Source organism: Rhea pennata, chromosome 1, assembly GCF_028389875.1.
Source record: "Rhea pennata isolate bPtePen1 chromosome 1, bPtePen1.pri, whole genome shotgun sequence".
Taxonomy (NCBI): Eukaryota; Metazoa; Chordata; class Aves; order Rheiformes; family Rheidae; genus Rhea; species Rhea pennata.
Window position 1 is genome coordinate 138,525,927 of NC_084663.1, and position 24,334 is coordinate 138,550,260.

General features: G+C 41.3%; 1 protein-coding gene across 1 annotated transcript in view; it reads right to left on the bottom strand.

The window, feature by feature from the left end:
- The window catches only part of WWC3 (WWC family member 3), a 104,671-nt gene extending 88,087 nt beyond the window's left edge, over positions 1–16,584 (bottom strand). The window contains exon 1 of the mRNA XM_062601240.1: positions 16,431–16,584. The gene's annotated coding sequence lies outside the window, so the exon portion shown is untranslated. The remainder of the gene's footprint in view (positions 1–16,430) is intronic.
- Between the last annotated feature and the right edge of the window lie 7,750 nt (positions 16,585–24,334).

Here is a 24,334-nt window from a genome sequence, read left to right on the forward strand (position 1 = left end):
TCCCAGCTTGAAAAATTCAATTACTTAGCATGTTCATCAAGATTTTATATACATATTTTCACAGACACTCTTATATTAAAAAGGCCTAAGCACGCTGTATAAAACATATATGCATGAGCTGACACTTGTCAGTGATGATCCCAGGCAAATTAGGCAGGTCTATATCCCATTCCTTTAAAATTGGCTAAAACTACTGTGCCATGTCATGACCTAATTTATTTTACAATAATTTTCCAGTAAAATAAAATTCTGAAGTGCAGTTCATGTCATTTTAAACACCTACATTTGATCTCTTCCCAGATAAAAATCAATAGCCTTGTTACCTGTACTGTTTCCCCAATACAGGTGTGCATTATTTACACACAGTAGTACTAGTATAGTAATAGTACAGTAGTGTTATACAGGGTGCAAACAAATATAAGTTGCATAATAAGGATGCTGCAATGCCTTGCGCATCTAATATTGCTGGGTTTGGGATATTTTTATTCCAAACCTGAAAGCAAACATATGACGATACATATGAAGACTGCACTGCTTTTTCTTTAAAATAGGCATCAGATGAACTGAGGGAAAAAAAAAGATTTTTTCCTCATTTGAGTATTTCCTAACAGTTTGTTGTCACATTTTACAACTTAAACCTCACTGAAATGTGCTTTCTTGCATTTGATAAATCAAACAACAGGGGGAGACTGGTGAACTGAGGTACCCCCAGATTCTGTAATCCACTGGACATCTAAGTCTTGATTAAAAATATTTCTCCTGATTAAAAGTGACCCACCCTTGAGAATCAAAGTGAGAGGAATTTGGAGACGCGCCAGTTCATACAATAACTGTGTTTATTTGTCTTAATAAATATTTAAGAAACATGACTTGTGGTATTTGATATAACTGAGCCCACAGTTAAAAGGCCTCCCCATGACATAAGCAAAGAGCAGTCTACCCTCGTTATTTGTCCTCCTCCTCCTCCTCACCGTTCAAGGCTAATCTCGTTTCGGGGCAGGAAAAAGACTGTGGCCTATCATTTTAAACAAACCATTGTAGTAAAACGTGAACAGGAAATTCCTAACTACACTGTTCAAAGAACAATGATTAAAAAAACAAACGCTAACTCGCAAAGCACAAGGAACCTGCAAACTATCACAGGAGAGCTGGCGGGGGTGAGCAGAGGGGGAAATCAGGAACGAACGCACAGAGTTACTCTGCCGCGTTTTTGCCATCCCCTCCGCGACTCGCCGCTCCCCAGCCCGCTCTCCCCGCTGGGGCAAGAGCTCTCGGAGACTTTGCCGCCGGAGAAACGCCCGTACGCGAAGGGGGGAGAAAGCGGCACACGCAGCTCTGCCTGATACCTTGGAAATATCCGGCCTGCGGGAGTTAGCGCAGGCATGCCATTCATTCCACAACATATAAATGCCCTCTTTAGAGCCTCATCTGAGCAGCAGTTTCATTTGGATTTTGAGGCACAGGTCTGCCTTGTTTTTCAATAAGCGGCAAGCTATTTTTACCCTGAAAAACGTTTTAAAAGCATGTCTCCTACCATGCAGAGAGTATATAAAATGGGGAAAATGTGGATTCGAGGAATATCTCCTCTATTAGCATTTTATTCATAGCACTCGCTTTCCTCTCCCCAAAGCAAACAAGCAAGCAAGCAAAAACAGACCAATGCATTTTTAATTATATCAAGTATCTTAAAATCTTCAGAAATTCTTTAATCAAAGTGTCCTGACAGCTATTTTGAACTTATTCTCACATATATTTTGGTATTTGACTGTCTTCATTAACAGGGAGAAAGGAAAGGATATATTCCTAATGAGACACAGATCACAGTAACAGGGAGCTATTTTACTTTAAATCTAATGTACTAACATAAAAGAAAAATTAGGGAATAAGCTGGGTCTTATCTTAGCCTATTAATTTCTGTAACATCTCTGAATACCCTCTTTTTTCTTCCACAGTAAACACATTCTAAAGATATCTGGATGTGAGTAATAGTATCAAAATCTTTGTCCGCTTTGAAAAATAAGTGACAGAGCACATACCTACAAGGTCAAAGCTATGAAACTAAACACATGATCTCTACAGACATACAGCTTGAAAAACACCACTTATGGACTGCATGATAGGGAAGAAATTTCCATGAGCAGGACACTAGCCACAGTTTTGGGGTGCTTCTAAGGGAGTAAACATTTGGAGTATGGACTAGTATCTTTTTTTAAGAGAGAGGAGGAAAAAAGTTTTCCATAGCTTCTAAATGTAAAGAAAAAGAAAATTCATTACAGTAAATTTTCATGACAACATGATGCAGTTGTATTTTAAAATGAGAACCAACACAACTTTTTAAAATTTCTGAACATACATGTAAGGAGTTAGAAAAAACAACAACAGCAACAAAATCAACACCCTGTTGCAGACAGTATTTTCAAAATAATCAAGTAACGGCCAAAAAGCTTCATGTAGGTGAGGAATTGGCCAAAGAGATAAAATCTTTAAGTCAAGGATCCAAACTGAGACCAAGTCAACAGAAATGAAAATGCACTATCACTTCCAAGTTTTTCGATAGATATTGTCAAAGAGAATGGAGGATTCAGCTCACTCTTAGTAGGCAGATGTCCAGGGAACAGAATCAGCTATATAATCACTGTTACCAAAGAGAAGCTGTGGAACAGGTACAGACAGATCTACAAGATTACTCCCAGAAGTAATTTACTTAGCACGATATTGCAGCATACTGTGGTACAGTAAAGTTCATTTTCCACCTGTAATAAATTCTGTAAATGAGGCACTTCGTACTTCAGCAGATGAGAGAACGTTTACAAAATGCAACATTGTTCTACACACTCACTGAAGCTTTATCAAATCTGTCATATTTCCATAACATTGTGACAAATTTATGAATGCATATTAAAAAAAAAAAACCTTCAACCATATGAATCATCCAGTGTTTTGCCTTTTATTTAAGGCATAAAAAGATATCCTATAACCTGGCTTAGCATGGAAACAGGTTCATATCCAAGCCCAGATCAAATACCTTTCTTTTTTTCCCCCTTGAACGCTCATGGATCACATCCTCAGATGACTCTGAATTCATAAGAATAGAATCAGTGAAAAGAATTAGGAGGTCCCAAGTGCTGTTGTCAGCCAAGGACAGAAAACACTACCTAGCAATTTTTTGTTTAAATTGATCATGGCTCAACGAATCTTCCACAGGTCATTTCCCACAAACATTTCTCAACTACAACTTTCAGTTCTCTAAAGTGAGAATAATGCAGCTATAATAAATTTTGTATGTTATCCGCTAACCGAAATTTCAGATGATTAAATGACATAACACAAACATTCACATACTCCCTCCTACATATTTGTGTTTGGATACATGCTCAGGGACGAGGGAACTTTTTGTTCTCAAAACCTATTACGTGTAACTGAATAAATTGCAATTACATCTCCAAATCTTCGTATAAAGACATACACAAACCAAAACTGCAAACCAATAAAACTGACAAGTAAGAATTTTCAAGGCAGCTTATTTTACAATGGGAAAATAATTTCTGCAATTAGAAATACTGATTGATGGTACTATAAAAACACAATCAGAATCTAAGAGTCAGACTAACTATAAAGATCCTGACATTTTACTCCAAAAATAGGCAAAATAATTTTAAGCAAAAAATAAAGGTTTATTCTACTATTTTTTTAATTTTAACTACTTCCTTTTCCAGAAAAGGGAATTCTACCATTTTAACAATCCTCAATACAAATATGCACAATTCAGCAGTTAATTTTTTCCCTTATCTTCTTCTTCCAGACTGGAAGGCACTCAACAAACAGTGCAAGAATCACGCTCCACACTCCAATTCAATACAAATTGACTTAACTGAAACTAACCATTCATAAAGATCAAAGAAAATGTTTGTTAAATAGAATGCATTATATGGTGTTACCAGAAATCAAGAAGTTCAGCTGAACCAGTGCAAGGGTGCCAAAGTGCAAAGAACTATTAAATACAAACAGTGAAAGAAAGAGAAAGGATCAGGACAAGCAGTAGAATCTTTTGTTCCTTGCTTCCGTGCATGTTCCCCTTGACTAAGGCAGAATTAAGCAAAAGGCTTAAGAAACCCGATTATTTCTCAGACTCCAATATGTACTTTCCAGATACTTCTGATTAAGATAGGTGACTGAAGAGTCGCTTCTTGCTGTAAGCAAGTATATTGAATATACTATACCATGAATGCACAAAATTGCAGTTGTCAAGGGTTTAGAACTGAGTGAAATTAGGAAGAAGTTTTCAGAATAGCTCTTCCTCTTGATGACAAGGGCTTTACTCCCAAGGGTCCCTAGAGCCAACATAAATTTATGGTTAATCAGGCTAGATTCAAAATACAGCTGAATCTGGCATACCTGAACATTCCTCTTTTTTTTTTTTCCTTCTTTTTGTTTCCCTTTGAGAGAAAATAATTTTTGAATACTTCTTCAAAACATAATAGTTCAGTATAAAAGAAGTTTTTGGCCATGTAGACAAGATAGCAGCAACAAAACTAAACTACAGCTAAAAAGTTGGGTGCAATGATTTATCAAATCACTTTGAAAAGAAGACTTTTCCATGTGAAATATTACTGGAAGTAGAAACACTAAGCTCACACATTTACCTGTAATTGGGGAAGGACTATATTTGATCACACAGAAATCTCAAGACACGTGAGAAATTAAAACATCATTTCAAAGGACAGCGTTTTTAAACCATCTGTTCTGCAAGCTGGTACTACTAAACATTTTTCTAAATAGAGAATTCTAAGATTTAATTGGCCCAGTTGAGAAGTTACATTAAATATGGGTTGTAATTCAAATACCCATGCAGAAAATTGAGCTCACGATGCCTATCTATCACAAATCAGTATACTTATAGCCAGAAGAGCACCTTTAACTTTTTCTTGAATGAAATATGAGCTGGTTCAAAAAACAAAGACAGACAACTCAAATCAACACAAAGTAACATATGCGGATTTTTTTTTTTTAATGTTATCACTTAGTACAGTGCATACAGCTGAAAATGCGCACCCATTCTTGTGTTTGCTCAGGACAGGCACAAAGTCTGTATATTTATTGTTCATGTTTGCACATACACGATGTGGGTTTTCTGTGCCAAGCCTTCCTCTTCCATTTTTCATTCAAGAATTCAATTTTACTACTACTTACAGTAGGTTTAGTGTAAGAATATCATACATAATTTTAAAGTTTCAAATGTACTAAAGTGATACATTTTGTTTACTATACTATTCAAAAAAAATCAAGAGACCATTTCTGATTTGCATTTTGATGAATAATTGCAATGTTTCCAGAATAATTCCCTGCTATAATTATAAAAAATGTCTTTTTGCATCTCAAGAAGAAAATTATTTGTGGCAGTCAAGAAACACTTTGCAGATCACGTGTCAAATTACATCAAATTAGGAAAAAAAAAAAACTCATCCATTTAGAAAAATAAAGAAGAAATTTAAAGTGCTTCCTTGGAAACAACAGAAATACACTCCAAAGGAGATCACAACCAGATTGCACCCCTGTGATTTACTTATGCAAGCTTAATTTTTACTCAAATAAAAAGTATGTTCTTTAACTGGACAGAAGTTTGACAAATTATCTACTGCTAAAAATTTTATGTAGATTTCCAATATTATTCTACAAAGGAGAAGTCACTATGCTTTCTCTAGTTCATAACAAACAACTTCCAAGTTAATTATGTGTTTGTTATCAATTACAGTGTTAGAGACTTGTATTTTGGAAACTACCAAAACTATCTACGATCCAACAGCCATGATGTTCCTTAAATTGATTTTGTAGGGTTTTGTGGTTAATTTATTTTGCGATTTGGGGCTCAGGAATTTTTACTTACGTGCAGTATCAGATCTTTCATACTGTGAGTCTACTTTTATTCAAAATATGTAATTTGGGGGAAGCAGACGATACACTAGTGTTTAAACAGTAATTTCCAAACGCATGCAATACTTTCCCCATCTATTCATTACCTCCACATTGCCTAAACAAAATGTTAGCTTACTTTTTATTCTCAAGTTCCCCTGCAAACATGCATGGAATTACTGTTCAAGTCAAGTAACTTTGGACTGGATTCGCCTTTGAGAAGAGTGCCACAACTGGTCGATACTATACAACTAGGTAATTTTGCAGTATTTTGCCAGTCTTCCTAAACACAGATAAGCCACGATTTGTAAAAATGCACTGTGCATTAAGGTTAAAAAAAAAGCATCTTATTTTTAGCCCCTGTTTAAATCTGAATCCAAAATTAAATAAATCAAACTTGGAATACTATAAATTTCCAGCTCCACTATCAAAAAAATCACATTTTGCCACAAAGAATCATAATCACTGTGTGTGTGAAAGAGAAAACAAGCTTCAGCCTAAGTACAATATAAATCAAAATAGTTTCAACAAAATTCTCCACAGATATTTCATCTTGAAAATAGCTCTTTCAGAAAGCCATGAAAGATAGCCTTTGAGTCTCTGTTGCTGGTTCAAGGGTGTTGATATCACTGTACTTTATTTTTGTCCCATTGCCAATTAAATATACTGAAATAGAAAAGTCTTTAAAAACAAAAACAGCAAAAAAAAAAAAAAAAAAAAAAACAGTAAGTTCAGTTTTTCAGATTCGCTAATTCTGCCCTCGGTGGCAATCAGCGCCTTAGCCAAGACAGCGAACAGTACAGCACAGAGCCTGCTCAACCCCGCAAACCGCAGGGCTCGCACCGAACGCGTCGCTGGAGAGAAGAGCCCTCCCGCGCTAGCGGGATGCCCACTGACGGGACAGAGAAAAGCTTCAAAGAGACAGGGACAGAAACTGAGCAACGCTCCAACTTATTTGCTCATGCAACGTGCACCTGGAGGAAGCCGCTGACTCAGATGCTTCAGCGGGCCATTAAAAGCAACAGATCACCGCTTTTGGCATCTACTCTCCGTGCTTTCAGCACATCCTAGCTGCAGGAAGTGCAAATTAAGCTGCCCACCTGAAACAGAAGGGAGAAAGGGTGCAGACCCTTTCAGCGCAGCAGCACAGCACCAAAAGCCCCACTGCCCACCTCCAAAGGCCAGCTGAGAACTGACGGCCATCACCCCACAGCAAATGCCCGGCGCTCGTAGCAGGGCAAAATACAGCGTCAGAGTCCCAGCTGCTCTCTCTAAGCAGAGAGCTGAAACTCTTGTTCACCATCTAATTCAAGCAATACAACCTCCTCCTCTCCCACCTGGCAAGTCCAACCTTGCTTGATTCCCTAAGAAATTCCTCAATTCAAATGTCATTTTTTTTTGGACCAGTTTCAGCTCAAAACACTGCTGGCAAATCCACCTTCCAAGCCTCTTCAGCAGTTGCTTTCTTGTTTTTACCTCTATGTGCCTTTTCACACGCCAGCTCCCCAAGTTACACCCCAAGCTTTTATGCCAAATCGAGATCCTCCTCGGAGGTACTTCACTGCTAACACCACCCCTCGGTAGCCACCTGACATCCAGTCCTCTCGCCCACCTCCTTCAGCCTCTGCCAGCAACGGCAATGCTCGCCAAGGACTTCACCAGCTCTTTCAGGAGTCTCTCCTGACTGCTGCCAAACCACTCACCCAGAACAGCAGTGTGGTCCATACTCCTTCTTTAATAGCCACTGCCGGGCTGCTGCCCCACTGGAAAGCTTATCATGGAACCTGTTTAATCAACTTCTGTTACCTCTTATACACCCATCTTTATATCTGAAAAGTGAATCCTCCTTAAAGCTTGTTTAGAGATACTTTATTTTACTATGTTATTTTAAAAATCTGTAGTTCTGACTACTGTTCACCAAGACGCTTTACTCAAGAAGGTTTTAAACTGACTCATCAATGTTACTTTAGCCAATTTCTTACTGAGTTACATTTAATGGACATAAGCCACTTAAAAATCCATCTGCCCTGAGAGTAAGCCAGTTCAGGGACCTAAACCAGCAGAAAACTGCCCTTGCCACCTAGCCCCTCCCCAAAAAAGAGAGAAATGACATTGTGAATATTTTCTCTGCCAGTCTGGCATCCTGAATTAAGCTTGCTGTAAGGTCACCAGCACCACTGCAGGAACCTGTGACTGAAGGGGAGGATGCTGCTGCTTTGGCAACCGCCAGCCACAGATGAGCATTGCTGTGCCCCGAAACCTCGGCGAGCCCGCACACTGATCTGCCAGAGGAGACCGAGGTAGGAAGAGTGCCTAGCATGTGTTTTTTTTAGCCGGCTTCTTTCAACCAGAAACAAGCTGAAGATCATTTAAAAGCTGCAATGCTTGTTGGCTCTACTGGTGAATGTGAAGTGTCACATCTGCAGCAGATAAGATACTCAGGAAGTCCTATTTTTAACCTGTAGACAGAAAAAGTATTAGTTTTACTTTGTTTTACCAAAATATCAACTAAACTCTTTTGTTCAGACTCACATGCAACTTTACAAAGCTTCTCTCAGTCTTCCAGTAAACATCACTTTGTTATAAACTAAGACTATAATTAACACTACCTATGGGGCTTGTTAATTTATCTGTTGTAGACAAATTCTTTTTTTTTTTTTTTTTTTTGCCTACAGGTTATTTGTTCTTATATTTGCATAGTGCTGTCACTATATTTACATTCACTAAAAACACTAAGATACTATCTCTCAAACTGAACTTACCACTAAAATCTATACAGGAATTTTCCTCCAGGTAATTGAACTTAATATCCAGCCCTAGACTCATGACTTTTCAAATTTTGCTTTCTCATACACACAAACTATAAACTTTGCAAAAGCAGACTCTCCCCCTTCCAAAAGAAACATTAATGCAAATACCTTTTTTAAAAAAAAAAAAAAAAAAAAAGCTCAGTGCTGCTCAATGACAACAATCACGAAGCCTATACTGCCTCAGGTATACAACGAGCTATGCATACAATAAATAGAAAAGCATCTTTTCCAGTTTTGAGCACCGACAACACTTGATGTATCAAGGTCTACTCAGTTTTTAAGATCCAGCTTACAGGTGGTCAATATCATCTCACAAAACCTTTCAAGAAAAGTCCCTTATTCTGTATTTCTGTTGTTCTGCTATAACACACTGAAGTCACAATGCTAACTTAATCTCTTCTAGCAAGCATACACACAGCAAGGCAGATGCCTACACTCACTATTTAATTGCTGAAGTTTCCATTTAGAGGTAGAAACTGCACATACACGCTGAAAGCCTTTCATCTGTAACATTAAACAAAATCTTTAAAAGCTTAACAATGTTCTTTTTTAGCTAGGCTACCTTGGCTCGACAGTTATTTTCATGTTTAGCATACATGAATCTTGCAGTTTTTGGTGCCTACGCTAGATTTTTCAAGTGTGTGTGCCTGTGTGCATGTATGTGTGTGCGTGCATGGTTGGAAGATGTGTATTTTTAACTGGTAAAAACCAATCAAATAAATTAGAATTCACTTTTACAGTCCTATAAAGGAAAATTTTTCAACTTTAAGGAGAAAGACTGGATGCCTCCCACCTCTACTTTCTGAGACATTACAAAAACTTTACTAAAAACATCTACAATATTAAGTGACTGGATATGTAACACTCATTTTTAACAAGGTTGAATTACAATAGCAGTTTATCAGAAAATATGAATACTGACTTCATACAGGCATTGCTTTTTTCAAACAGCACACATCAGAAAAAAATTTAAAAACACTTTTTTAAAGTGTCTAAGTCATAAAGAGCTGAGATCTACAAAAATTGAATAATTTAAAAGTATATATCTATGAATCAATTTTTTTTAACCAGAGTTTAACACTTAAAAGTGTAATTTAACTTAATACCCAGCCCCAGACTCGTGACGTTTCAAATCTTCTGTTCTCATATATGCAAACTATGGTGGGGTTTTTTTAACTTAGTTCATGTTTTGATTCTAGGGCACTTGTGCCTATGTTTATTTTTAATCATAAGCAATTTTACAGAAGGCACAATATAAAATATGTGCTTGTTTGCATATAAGACAGAAAGAATACAAATGCATTCCTCTCTAGAAAGGCAAAAAAGATACATTTATCCTAGCATGTATTTCTGAAACTTTCAAAATAAATGCTGACTTAGTAATGTTTTCAAAGGCATATTATAACTCATTTTGAACAAGAGTTAAGCACAAATACGTATATATATGGGTTGATCGGGACACTACAGCCCTTTTTTAGCACCATATGTTGCAGCATGTATTCCCAGTCACATGCCAGGAGAGCAGTCGCGCAGCTGCATAGCTTTCCCATCCACACTGTGGCTGCATCCAGGCTTGACATTTGCACAGAAAATTCAAAACATCTGGATCTCAAGCACTACTTTATATGCAATGTTTTTAATATAAATTCTATCAAGTCCACTCCATCTACTGCTAACTTGAGGTAATCAAGTGATGCAACTGCAATGACCCAGATGTCTTAAGTGATGGGGATAAACTGGATTTCTTCCGTGCTGTGTTATAAGAAACAAACAGATGGAGAAGCTCTCTACTTTCTAAGGAAAAAATGGCTGAGCTGCCAATCCGTAAGAGATATATTTAGCTAGATATATGATATATAACTCAAATGAGATACATGTAATGGAGGCAGTGAGAATAAACTGTCGTAGACAACGGGACTTCAACCAATAGCTGACTTAACCAGGCAAAAAAAAAATACAAGCTGAATTGGATAATTTAATCTAGAGAGCTAAAGGAGGGGGAAAAAACTACTCCAATAGTTACTTTTCTTACTATTAAAAGCATATCCTGTTTCTGGCTTCCAATTCTGGCTATCAGAAAGTATTATAAAAAACTACTACACCAAAGAGCTGTGAAGTCTCAGGTATCATCTCTTTTTATGAACAGTAATCACACCACTTCTTAAACACCTCTTCAACAACTGAGTAAATTCAGCTCCTTCTCTCACTAAAAAGCATATTTTCCAGATCTATACTCACTCAGATTTTTTTAAACTATCTCCATTTCTTGTGAGCTCAGCACTGAAAGCCTAGAAAGGTAATTTATAAAATCATAGGCAAATTAATCTCAGTAGTTCTGCTTCTCTTAATGCAAAAATACTTTTCTGCATCCTATAGGTTACATGTTTTACATGAACAGTTTGCACTGTACAGTCAAATAATGCATGTGATTTAAATCTATCCTGTCACCATAACGTTTTCACAGTGATATACTGAAATAATGAACAACAATTATTTTTCTTTCTTCCACATCACTGATTAAATTATCAAATAGCACTAGTTCAACACAAAATTGAAAAACAGGTGACAACTGAAGAACAGCAAAAAGAAAGTGGGTAAGAAAAGTCTGAAAACACAGAAGAGCTTGAAGTAAAATTTCAAAAATGGCAGTGGTACTAAATATTCTGTCTTCATCCTTCTGAGGCATTGGAACAGAAGTATTTGAATTAAAATGCTGAATGACACTCATGGTGACTAGCTACGAAAACCCTTGATTTAAGTGACTCTTTCTGATCGATAATACTCAGCAACCCAAAAGCAGACAGACACAAGCCAATGCTTTAGGAGATATTCTCTCATGGTACCAATGAGGCTGCTGCCTCTTTAGCGAGGCAGTATCCCATGCTGGTACTCCAAAAGATCCTTTTCCTCACTGGAGAGAGGCACACCTTCCAATTTTGGCAAAAACTTTCATAGTGATTCTAATCTCTTTCACTCCACAGCACTGATCCATCCTCAGACTTGCTCCTCTCCATGAACCAAATAAGGCAAGAAAGTATATGGAAAAGTCGTTCGTCACTAAAAATGCTCCCTTAACACAGGGAAGCAGTAGTTAAGCAACTTAAATCTGCAATTTTCTAGCTCTGAAGATGTGACTTTGATTTAGGCTTTTTACTTGCAATCTCCTATTTATCTGTAAAAAACACACTGGGGAAAGAGAAATCGCACCATGCAGCATGACACTGACATGTGGATTAGCACACCTAGCTTTGCCACTTGCTGTAGCACTGTAAAGGATGGTAGTAATAAACAGTCTCTGTCCTGGTTCATACAAAGAGGCAAACTGGCTTCCACATACATTCAGCTGAAAGTAAATAAAGGTGAGAATGTTTTTCCTGAACTGTTTCAGAGTTCCTCAATAAGCACTTTTGGGCCTTTCATTTACATCTGCTCTGCACCCCATAACACATGCCTGACCCATGTCCTCTTCAAGCCAACTCCTTGTTTCATGCCCATTAGCCTAGCCTACTTATTTCCAGTCTCCACAATTCAGATTTCTCATCACAGCCTCCTTGTCCAGCACATTTTCCATTGCCTGAGCCCCATCCCCCATTTCATACTTAAGTTCTTATCCTCATATTTCACCATCCTTTTAACTTTTCTTCTTCACCTCACCTTTGCATACTGCCCCACATGCATATTTTCTTGCTACTGACTCTCAAAATTGCTCATCCAAACTCAGTGCTCCTCCTTTTCCTTCTGGGTTCCCTGCAGAGCCAAGTAACAGCTGACACCCTCACACCTTGAACCCTCACCAGACCGGTTTCTTCTTACCTGTTTCTCCCTGTCCTACTGGTTTTCAGTCCAGTTCCCCTACTTTTTGCTTCCCAGGCTTCAGGTGCCATCACCTTCCTTCTCCCCACCTCGCCCCTCTCCCCCAAGCCCAGATTGCTTTGTCTTCCACTGCCTACCAAAATTTCCCTCTCTGTGTCAAATTCCAAGGCCAACTTCACTTGTTCCCATACTCCTTGTTCCAAGTCACCTCTCCTGCAAGGCCAGGATTTTTCTTCCTGTGCTCAAATTAAGTAGCTTTTAGGTCTCAGAATTAACAGGTCGCTGAGGACACAGCACAGAAAAGCTCCCTGATTTCAGTTACCATACCAGCAGTGCTCACCGCAGAAAGCTTCTGCAAATGCAGCTGCTAAAATCCAAATCTTTACTCAACCCATATAGATTTTTCAAAAGCTCCCAAATTGACCAAAATGGATGATTTCTTTGTGCAACAATGTTAAGAAGTTTAAAAATCCCCATTCCAAAACAAGGTGGTTTAAACCTTCTCCAAACAAAGAAAAGATGGCTCATAGGCTCATGCTAAGAAACTGAAGGAAACAATCTATCTCCCACAGTTTTGTTCAAAAAAAAAAAAAAAAAAAAAAAAAAAAAAAAACCCTACATTTTGGATGAAGTTAACACATACAGCAGCTCTAGCACAAAATATTGGCTTCGAAGGAAAGCTTTTTCCAAACTCCAATAGTTTCAGTTAAATTCTAATCACTTTGAAACAAGGTCTTGCAACAGCACATGCCAAGCAACAGTTTTAAGAACTGGTGCCACAAGGATGATCAGTATTAACCACAAATTAACCACTTTTTTTAAAAACCATTTACAATCCCCAACTATTGATGAGAATCTCAATATGCAAAGTACTGTGCAAACATAAGATAAGCAATTCCTTGCCTTGAAGAGCTTGCAGTCTATTAAGATAAAGATGACTACAAGTAAGATGAAAATGTGCAGTAAATGGCTCCATTTTGAGTTTACAATCTGATCATTAAATACAGTTTACACAGATCAACAAAATGATCTTCATCAAACAGTAATTTGATACCAAAGATAAGTTGCTTCATGAATCTGCTCCTTTCATAACTTTTTACTATCCCATCTTTTCTTTCTTCATTTATGAATTATTATGGTAACAAAAAGGTGGAATAAAGTATCCAATTCTGAGTCCCTTTTACTCTGTATTCTCTTGATTTACCTCCCTTTCCCTCTTCAACTCTAAAATCCTTTATGCTTATTCTCTCTCCTTCCTTAACTTCTCCATTTAATATTTCCTTCTCTGACTTCTTTTTGGTTTTGGTGAGGAAGAGCTCTTTCTCCCTTCTTTTTCCTTAATCAAATAACTTCTTGGGATTACATTTACTGACTGGGCTACACTAAAGGCTGAGCAATCTCGGGGAAGGGAAGGCTGAAAAGAAAGACAAAATACCACGTCCCAGCTACAGGGGAAGAGGAGCCTGTGGGGATGCTTGTGAGACTACTGCTCGCAGGAATGCTGAGATGTGCTGCCTCTCGGAGGCCTGATCATTTGAGACACAGCCTGAGGTCCCTACTTTTGTCCAGCTCCTTCTGGACAGAAATGAAGCTGCTCCGCACACTGGGAAATGGTGGAGTATTGCTCTCACTCTACACCAAACTCAAAATGCTGAGGAAGATATGATACAAGTAAACTACTCTGTCCTCCACTTTTCCAAGTTCTTTTCTCAAAAAATAGCTGCAGTACCATTTCCCTGCTGCTATGACCTTTCTTTCCCAAATTTTGGCAGAACATAACTAACCTGATCATTTCCTACTCTGCTGCTGCCCATGGGACTCTGAATAGCTGCAAGGAAAACTAAAAAGCCTGGTCATTTTCCGCTATGCAGAAAAACACAGACATCTCACTGAAGTAACAACAGCAGTCTACCCTGAACCCGAGATTGACTTTGCAACCACAGAAGTAAAACTAGCCTCAGCTACTTGAATTTGGTAGAAACTACAGAGACTCACTAAAACATCAGGTCTTTCCTACCTGCCTCGACATAAATGTTTCAACTGCTGCTACCCTAAATGCCTGTACTAATTCTTGCCTAACTCAAAAAACAGAATTCAGTTTGAACACTGCTGTGAAGAAGTATTTAGATAAGTTTTCAAACAACATGCAGCATTTCAAGTTATTTCTTCAAAATGTGAACTAAGTCTTAACTTTACTATTTAAATGTGAACTAAGTCTTAACTTTACTATTTAAATTGAATGGTGCTACATCATACCTGAGTTAAAACACTGAAGTAAATTGCTTAACTTAAATTTCTTTATTGCCTACATACAAGATATTCCAGAAGATGAAACTGTATACCCTCTGCAATTCAACAGACAGACAGACATACAAAGGAGCCACAGACACATTATTATGTTATCAGTTACCTTTAACACAGAATATTAGAAATAACCAAACAGTAAAATGTAAGGATATGATGTTGTAGAAAAAATATGCCATCTAAAATGCACTAACAAACATTTAACATATTGGCAAAAAAATATGTATGTGCGTAAGTATGTATAAATAATGAGACAAAAGATCTTGATCTCATCGGTAAATATTTAGGCTATTTAAACAGTTATGTATCGTTGTGCAAGACAGCAGGGATTGCTCAAATTACTACAGTCTTTAACCCAGACTGTGCTTAAATGTTTCTGTGGCCTGCTTAACATTCCAGGCATATTTCTGGCAAGGTAGTTCTGGCTGAAGTTCAAACTGTCCTTGTCCAACTTTCACTTACTATAAAAACATTGTTTAATATAGAAAAGTATACACAGAGACATATGTTTCTTATTTTGCAGGCACCTAGAATACTGACACTTGTGTTCAGTAACTCTATGTGGAAATTTTTAGACAAACCCTTTCAAGTGAGGTTGTATTTACCAGACAGCACCGCTACGGATATTCCACACTTCCACAAGTATTAAACTATAAGGCAATCTTTACTGCGTGAAAGCAGTATTATTAAGATACTTAAGACCTGTCAATATTTATTCACCGTAATTAAAATGAAAAGGTCTAACTTAATCCCATTACGCACAGCCTAGTCTGAAAGACGTGAAAAATGCTATCCTGAAACAATGCAGCGGGCAGTGATTTGTATTAGGCCACGTATTTGTCAAATTAACTGAAGGAATTTGCCAGTTTGCTTACCTCTATACAAAGCGTTATCTTTTATGAGGAGGTAATCTACCAAATTATTTCGGTATGCCTCAAGCTGCTGCCAATTAGTTCAGCCCAGCTAATAAATCAATACGGTCAAGCCCTTCAGTGGGGCTACCCCAGCGCTGCAAAAACGTAAACACAAGCCGGGTTTCTAGCTGCAGACACACACACACACCCCGTCCCCTCCAGGGGGGCAAAAGTAGGTATGCACACTCGCCGCCGAGAACGGAGACCTAGTTATGCTTGGGGGGAGCTATGGGGGGGTATCATTTTTAATTAGTGTAGCACATTTGCAACCTCGCTACCAAGCGCACCGCGGAAGGCCCAGCAGCGCGGGCCGACGCCGGAGCTCCGCGCCCCCCACGGGCGCCCACCGCCCCCGCAGCGGCTCCTTAGCACGCCGCTGCCCGAGCCGGCGGGGCGCCGCTTTGACAGGGGCCGGCCCGCGGCTCGGCTCCCCGACGAGGGGCAGCCCGGCACGGCACGACACGGGGCGGCGCAGCGCGCTCCGCCGCCGGAAAATGTCGCTGAGCGGCCCCGGGGCTGGCCGAGGGTCCCCGCCGCCGCGACGGGCCTCTTCCGCCGAGGCTGCCGCGCCGCGCCCCGCTCCGACGGTGCCTCCCCGCCGCACCGGCGGCTCCCTCCTCCGGCGGCGGCGGCGGCGGCGGCCGGACCGCGCCCCGCCGGCGGCGGCCCCAGCGCCTACCTGTCGCGGGGGTCGATCCACGAGGTCTGCCGGGTGTTGTGGTCGATGTAGAAGACGCGCCCGTCGAAGTCCCTCGCCTCCTCCCAGCCGGCGGGCAGCGGCAGCTCCGAGCTCTCGCGGCCGCGCTGCCCGCCCGCCGCCGGCCCGCCGCCGCCCTGTCCCGCCGCCGCCTGCTGCCGCCGCCGCCGCCCGCCGCTCAGCCACGGCATGGCCGCCGCGCCGCCGCGCCGCCGCCGCCGCCGCCCCGCTCCGGCCGACACCCGCTCGCCGCCCGCCGCCGCGGCAGCTCCCGTCCCGCCCGCGCCGCGGCCGCCCGCCGCCTCCTCTTCCTCCTCCTCCAGCACTAAGAGGCGGCCCCGCGGCGAGCGGGACGCGGGCGGCTCCGGCTGCGCCGCGCCGGGCTCATCCTCCGCCGCGCCTGCCCCGCTCCGCGCCGGGACCAGCCCCGCCGCGGCCCCTAACCCCGCCCGGGACCTGCCCCGCGCCGCCGCGGCTCCCAGCCCCCCAGCGCGGCCCGCCGGCCCGAGCGCCCCCGCCCCGCCGCTCACCGCCCCGCCGGCTCCCCCCGCGCCCGCTCCCGCCCGCCGCCGGCCCCGGCCATCTTCCCTCCCTGCCGCCGCCAGGCCCGGCCCCCGCCGCCGCCCCGCCCGCCCGTTCCCACGCCGCGCCGGGCAGCGGCGCCTCCCTCCGGCCCCGGCCCCGGCCCCGGCCCCGGCGCGGCCGCCCCTTCCTCCGCGCCCGCCGAGCGCCGCGACGGCGGAGGCGGCGCGGCCCCGCTGCGCTCCGCGCGGGCCCCGCCCGGGACGCGGCGGCGGCGGCGGCGGCGGCGGCCCGGGCCCGGAGAAGGGCAGCCGGGAGCCGGCCCCGCGCCCCTGGGGTGTGCGCTGCGCCGCCCGAAGGCGACACCTCTCCCCCAGCCCCGCACGGCCGCGGCCCACGGGAGACCGCGGCCGGCCCTCCGCCGGTCGCCCTTGCCAGCCCCCTGCGGGGCCCAAAAGCCCGCCAGAAAAAGGTTGTCCTAAGGCCTTGGGGATGCCGGAGCACGACGAGCGCGGGCGTAGCGGGCGGGGACGGCTGCAGCCGCGGCCTCTGTGGCGGGCACAGGCGCAGCTTTGCTCCAGAGGCGCAGCCCGGCGCTGGCCGGGGAAGCGCGGGCAGCCGGTACACAAACGGGGCTTGGGGAGGGTGTCCCTGGCGGGGGAGGTTCGTTCCCCTTGGGCCTCCTTGACTTAAAGGGTTTCTCGGCTCTCTAGTGGATGGGACGCCCTCCTACATAGATGTTAAAGACCGTACAAGTCCCAACGATCGCGCTATGAGTGCCCGAAAAGTGGATGGCGAAAAATTGCACATCTCGCTTGCTTGACATCACATAGGCTTTCAACCCAATCCCTTAACCTCATCCTGTGGAGCAAAAAACAGCTGTGTGTGATTTGAGCTGAGCTTGCTGAAGACCACAGTGCAGAGTTCCAACTACTATGTAGAATTAAATTTGCCAAGACTTGGTTAAGACAGAGTTAAGCTTGGCCTGTGGTACTCCATGCCTTTCCAGGATGCTGACTTCAGCTAAAACTTTGAAAACCAGGAAATAAAGAGTTAAGGTAATGCAAACCAAGCTTCTGAAAACTAGGAAATGAGTTACAGTATATTCCAAAGCAATCTTAACTCAGCCCCCTGAAATTGGCAATACCTACCAGGGATTATGTTGCAATTCCAATTACGTTCCAGTTGCATTCACTGTTTTAGTTTCAGCTGTATGAACATTAATTGCTGCAGCATGGTTACAAATGCAGGCAATCAGAGCATTTTTACTCCTGATTTATTAGACCCCCCCACCCTTTTTTTTTAACAAAGCATTGATTATCAAAGAAGATGGTATGGGGAAGGTAGTACAGATCATAGAATAGATCCAGAAGGTTATTTCAGAAGTAGTGAATTGGAGTCTTCTTACCAGAACTGCTGTCAGCAGTGAAGTGAAACAGGAGAGTAATAATATATGGTTTTAATGATGAAAGCATAGGTTGTTCCAGTGCAGCAGATTCAACCTTCAAAAGCAAGACAGCTTACATTTGGAACAGCTCATCTCAAAAGAGGTTTTGCTCCAGCAAAGAATGGGTATTACACTGTCTCATATGGTCCTGAGCTCTTCACTGCCTAGAGGAGCAGCATGCTGCTTCTGTATTATGGACGTTGTGGAGGCACATTTCAAAGAGTTAAGGCACTTTTTGTTTTTCAGTGGCTGCAATTTCAATTAAATTTAAGTCCCAGGCTTTCAAAGATCTTATTTAGCTGAGGTAGGCATTCTCAAATGGCACATGGCTGAATTAACAATATTTTGGGACATCTGATATTTTTGCTAAAAAAAAAGTCTTTGTGCACACCACAGCTCAACTCTCCCTCCATTGCTTTTGATGTCTTTGCAGCAATTATCCTAGGACAGTATCTGCAAAGCACAGCGCCATTGATGTGCCAAGACTAGTGTCTTGGCTAGTTCATCATACCTGGAAGCAGTAAAGCCGTGTTGCTGTAGTAGTCCAAGACTAATCAAGGTCCATCAAAGTCTGGTTCCCCCTGGCAATCCCTAGAGTCCCAAGAGAGGGATTCAATAATGAACCAATAGACTGAAGTTTCAGAATCAGTACAGGAATGACCATGGAGGCAGGGACAAGATTTTAAGTGGGGGCAGGGAGCTCAACACAGCAGTGGGCATAAAGGGAAATGACAAGAATGAATGTGGAACATTTAATTCAGCTCATAGCCGTTTGACAAAATTCTTGTCTTAACTTTGGCAAATTGCTTAAAGTTAGAGCCAGAAAAGGACTTGGCTGCGTTGTGGTTTCTCAGGCAGAATTATGATGCACGTGTTCTGTGTAAAATATGAGCTCTATGTCCAGTATGGCCAGGAACTCATGGATTCCTTATAAATGCATTTAGGATGCATATGCACTTATGTAAAGGATTTCAGGTACAAAGTAGATGCTGCTCCAACTGGCAGCTTGCATCTCCCTAAATCTTGAAAAAATGTGGAAAAAAAAAATCCTTAAGATTCTGCCTAGACAAAGTTTGTGGTCTGAACAAGAGACTACGTCCTAGGAAACTCAGGTTTCCATTTGTATGAGGTTTCAGATTTAATTTTTAGACTTTCTGTATTTAGAAGAATCGTTAGCCTCAGCTAACTAGGAGCTTAAGCTCATGAAAAAAGGTGTTGAAAAATGTGAATCCACAAATCCAGCCAACTGAGCACAGAGCTGCCAACAGTAATCAGTAGGAAAAGATATCGTTAGCGGTTGCTTCACAAGAATAGAAATTCCCTCTGTCTGCAACACACTCATGCCAAGATGCCAGGCAGGAACTCTCTCAATTATTTTTAAGGCCAGAATGGTACCCTTCATCGGATGTTACCTCATCCTTCTGCCTGTTCCACAGGAGGAAATGAACAAAGCATTCAACAGCCAAAGATTATTTTTGAGTAACATGAAAAGGCAAGAAAAGAGGAATCTGACGAAGTTACTGTACTTTTAATACAAAAACACTAATTTGCAATGCATTCTGTGTCATTCTTACCCTACAGTAAAACCCTACCAAGCCTGCTGCACTGCTCTCTGCTTTTTTTTTCCTTCCTTTTAAATGTCTTTCATACTTCATTAGAAAGAAAACAGTGGAAAACGTGGTGCAACACAGCATCTCTGTATTTTGGGTTGCAGAAACAAACCCTTCTGCTAATAAAGATGACCTACATAATACAAATCATGGTAGTCTGCCATAGAAGGACAATGAGATGCTGGCAGTGCATATTTAATCTGTACATGCGCCGGTATTTTATATCTCATATACTTCATATAAAGGTATGTCTATTTATGTAAATTTATATCCTTACCTTGCCTCACTTGTATCTTCCCTGTATATTCATTATATATATCTTGATTCCCATGTATTTCACACACCTTCATTCCACACCTGTCTTCCTCTACATCCAAAATTTTCCACCCACAAACATTGCTCACACGTTCACTCATTCCTCAGGCACACCTATTCCTATTAACTCTACAATTACATAACTACCTTTTCTCCAGGTACCCTCCTTGCCATCTTCAGTATTTATTCAGTATTCAATATTCTGTGTACACATCTTCTTCCCCATTATGTTATACATTGTCTATAATTGCTATGACAACATTTTCCTGTGGTGACATATTCCAACTTTCTTCTACTGTCCACAGGAAAAGCCCTTCATTCTGCATGAAAATCCAGCCGAATTTGGCCCTTCACTGCAGTCTCACAATTGCTGGAAAATGGCAGCCAGTCCATATTGGGTTTTTTTTCCTGTGTATAATAACTCCATTCCTCATCTTCTAGTTGTGAGCACTTATTCTAAGTTTGTTTCACATTTCCCACATCTTCCAACCTGCATGGGCCCTTTCTACTGCCCTAATGCCTAAGTATATATTGTCACTTCTCTGTGATCATAGATGTCTTCTGGACTGGCAGAGCAAATGTATTGTCATTGTTCTTACGATGGTCAGCTGACATGTTGCATCCTGGAGATGCTGAGCATCCCATACCCAGCAAACTAAAAGACATAAAAGAATGGACATATCATAGTCTCATCAGCTCTGTTCCTCCAGGTCTCTTCCTCTCACCAAACACACACACACACACACACAAACACACACACATGCACGCACACACACAAACACACGCTTACAAACATCCTGTCTGTCCAAACCAAATAAATCTACATCTTGCATATGGCAGCTTATTAGCTGGTTGCATTTCTTTACTGCTAAGATATCCATCTCAAGGTCTCTTGGGCTGCTGCACAGAGATTTGAGCTTCCCCTAAAATGGTGGACACAGGGCTGGCTAACCAGCATTGGCCACCAGCAGGCTGGTACAGTGTCTGAAGTTCCTTCAGAGGATCTCTGGCCAAAGGAGAGATCTGAGACTTGGTCAACACCAATGATCAACATTGTCAATGTCAACAATCCCAATGTCCCAACACTGGCATTCTGTAGGATAGCAATTGTGATAGCAAGGAGGGAAAAATGGATGAGCAGCAATCTCTGTGGAGTACATATGGGTTCAGGGGCGGAATGATAGGCAACACAGAGGGATATGGTGTGTAGCAGTAAGCTTGATCTACTGTCACCTACTTTAGAGGAACTATAAAGCAGCAAATTGTCGACCCTCATTTGCTGTCAACATCTAAGATCAAGGCTCTGGAGAAAGAGAGTTTGTCAGTGATCATTCTCTGGCCTAGGTACAGGTGTCAAGGGAGAAGCTAATCAGAGAAGTGAAACTGTGAGGGCTCTCTGTGGGAGACAGTAGGGAACTGCATCTATGCATGTGGGAAAGAAGCAAGTTTTTCCCGCTGCACATTGAACAGACAGTACTCTGAACAAAAAGTATTCTTTCTAAGGCAGGGTATTTCCACATAGGAAATCAACTGAAATCCCAGGCTAGTGGGAAAAACTCAGAGGACTGTCAAATCTGAATCTAATATGAAGTCTTACAGAAAGATTTTGTAAAAAAGGGTGATTTATCAGGAAGTATATATACAGAGGAAGGACTAGTCATTCTGCAGCAACAAGTCCATGTAAGGAAAGGAGACATAATCCCACAAGTGTTTTGCAGTCACTGATTTTTTTTAAAGTGCTTCTTTTCTTCATAGTAATTCCAGCTAAATGGAACATGGGAAGTCTATAGTTACAGTTGTTTAGGTCACTAGTCCACATCCAGCCAAGGAAATAATAGCAAGCTATTGTTTGGTGCTTCACTTCCTGGTAGGGAAATAACATAGAAAAGCCCAAGAGCTGCATTGCCATAGTGCATAGTATGCATAGATGACACATTAGGTAGATGACAAAGATGACTACATCTGGACACATGAAGAGAATAGTCCCTGTAATATCTTTAGTTCAAGTGTTGAGGGTGTGGATAGCCTTTACATGAATGCAAATCAAATGCTTAGATGCTCAGTGTGATGAAATGTGTACACAACTATTTGTTCTCACATAATTATGCCCATAAAACACTGAAATATATGTATAATATGCTTGTGTAATTAGCATTTGAAATGCCATGGCATGCCAATTTTATTTATGATGTTGTTTTAATAGATAATAAATAGGTAGAATTACAGAACAAAAAATTTAAAGAACAATATTATGCAGAAACAATAAGATAATACTCTTCTATATTCTGTCCCAGTCAACTTTCAAGTTCAAAGCTCATCACAGAGTGCTATGCATAAATTGTGCAATATTTATACACTTAGTTTTCTAAAATTCTGTATAGGAATCTGATGAGACATCAGCTAAATCAATATAAAATTCCTGCTGTAATATCCCACTGGAGAGGTTGAAAAGGTAAGGGGTAGGTACTTGACAGTCACCTCCCTATCATCTCTGTTTTCTCTGTGCATACTGTTTTCTACCTCACCCATTTGTTCTGTTTGAAAACTTAAGCCTATTTTGCTTAAGTGCTTTCCCAGACAACTATAAATAGGCTCTTGGAGATGGTAATTAAGTCAGGACCACATTCACTCACAGGAATTTAGCGACTTCTCCTGGCAGAATACAACTGTTTTTTCCTCCTGTGTTCAAGTCTTAGCAATTGGCCACAAAGGACCTGAATGGTTTAATGGTTCAAACTATTCGCAGTATGATATTTCAATGGCATGTTATACTTTTCACCTGATTATACAAGCTGCTATTATTTTTTTTCCAAAATAATAACACTGAGAAACAGATTCAATCAAATCTCAGACCTGTCGTGTGCCCCAAATAAAGCAGGACTATGGCATCGAAGGTAGAACTGACCTAGAGGACCCAAAAGCTGGAACATGAGATGATGAATACTAGGAGAACCTGCTGAGACATCAGCAGAGAAAATTGTAAACTCAAATATATAAAATTTGCTTCAACTGACTGATTATAGTTTGAGGTATATTATTCTGTACTATGTATACCCCATATTATACTAACTGTAGTGAGTGTAATAACAAATATTGTTTTACTTGTGTCATTGTAACACTATCATAAGGAAAGAGAAATTACTTTTTCATTAAAAAAATTGTTGAATTTAGATTGAAAAGTGTTTTTTTAGTTCAGTTTATCTTAAGCTTGGGGGGAAAAGAGAGTTATCTTCTGGAGCTCCATTTCACTTTATACTTAAAATAAGTGATTTGTCCTGTTAGTTTTTACCGAAAACCTCTCATGCCAGCACACTTTAATACACCCGACATTTTAGCACCAGGAGGACATTATTTTTTGCATCCTGGTCTCAGAGTTAACATGTGTTAACATGTCAGAGTTAACACGGCCAGGAGGCCCCTTTGGGGCTGCCCGGGCTGTTTCCCATTTGGACATGGTGGTTGGCAGGAGGCTTTTGGAGGCCTGAAGACTGGTGTATGTCTTGTGCTGATTTGGGAGATGGTAAATGTATTCATTCTCCTGCTTAAAACATTTTAAAAAAATAATAAAAAAAACAGAAATAGAGAACTTTCTAGATAAATTACCACATATAGACTCTCTGCGGGATTCCCCTGCACATTTGCTCAGTGACTTCCAATTACTTCAACAACACTGTAGTGCTTGTTCTCATATTGACATCACCAGAGAGATATTTGTTTCAACACAAGATGTGTGCTGTATAGGATATGCCCAGTTTTGTTTTACAAAAGCACATTATTATAGTTCATTTTTCCTTTTCATCCAAAGATGTATTGTCTGTGGTATTGCATACTCCTGGGGGGGGGGAGGGAACACACAACAAAACATACCCTCCATCCCTTTTTTTTTCTATCTAAAGAAACATTCCAGTTCACATGCACTCCAGTAAATATACATTTCAGTAAATATACGTTCCAGGTCAGTAATATGAGAATAGCACTAGTGATATGTTCTC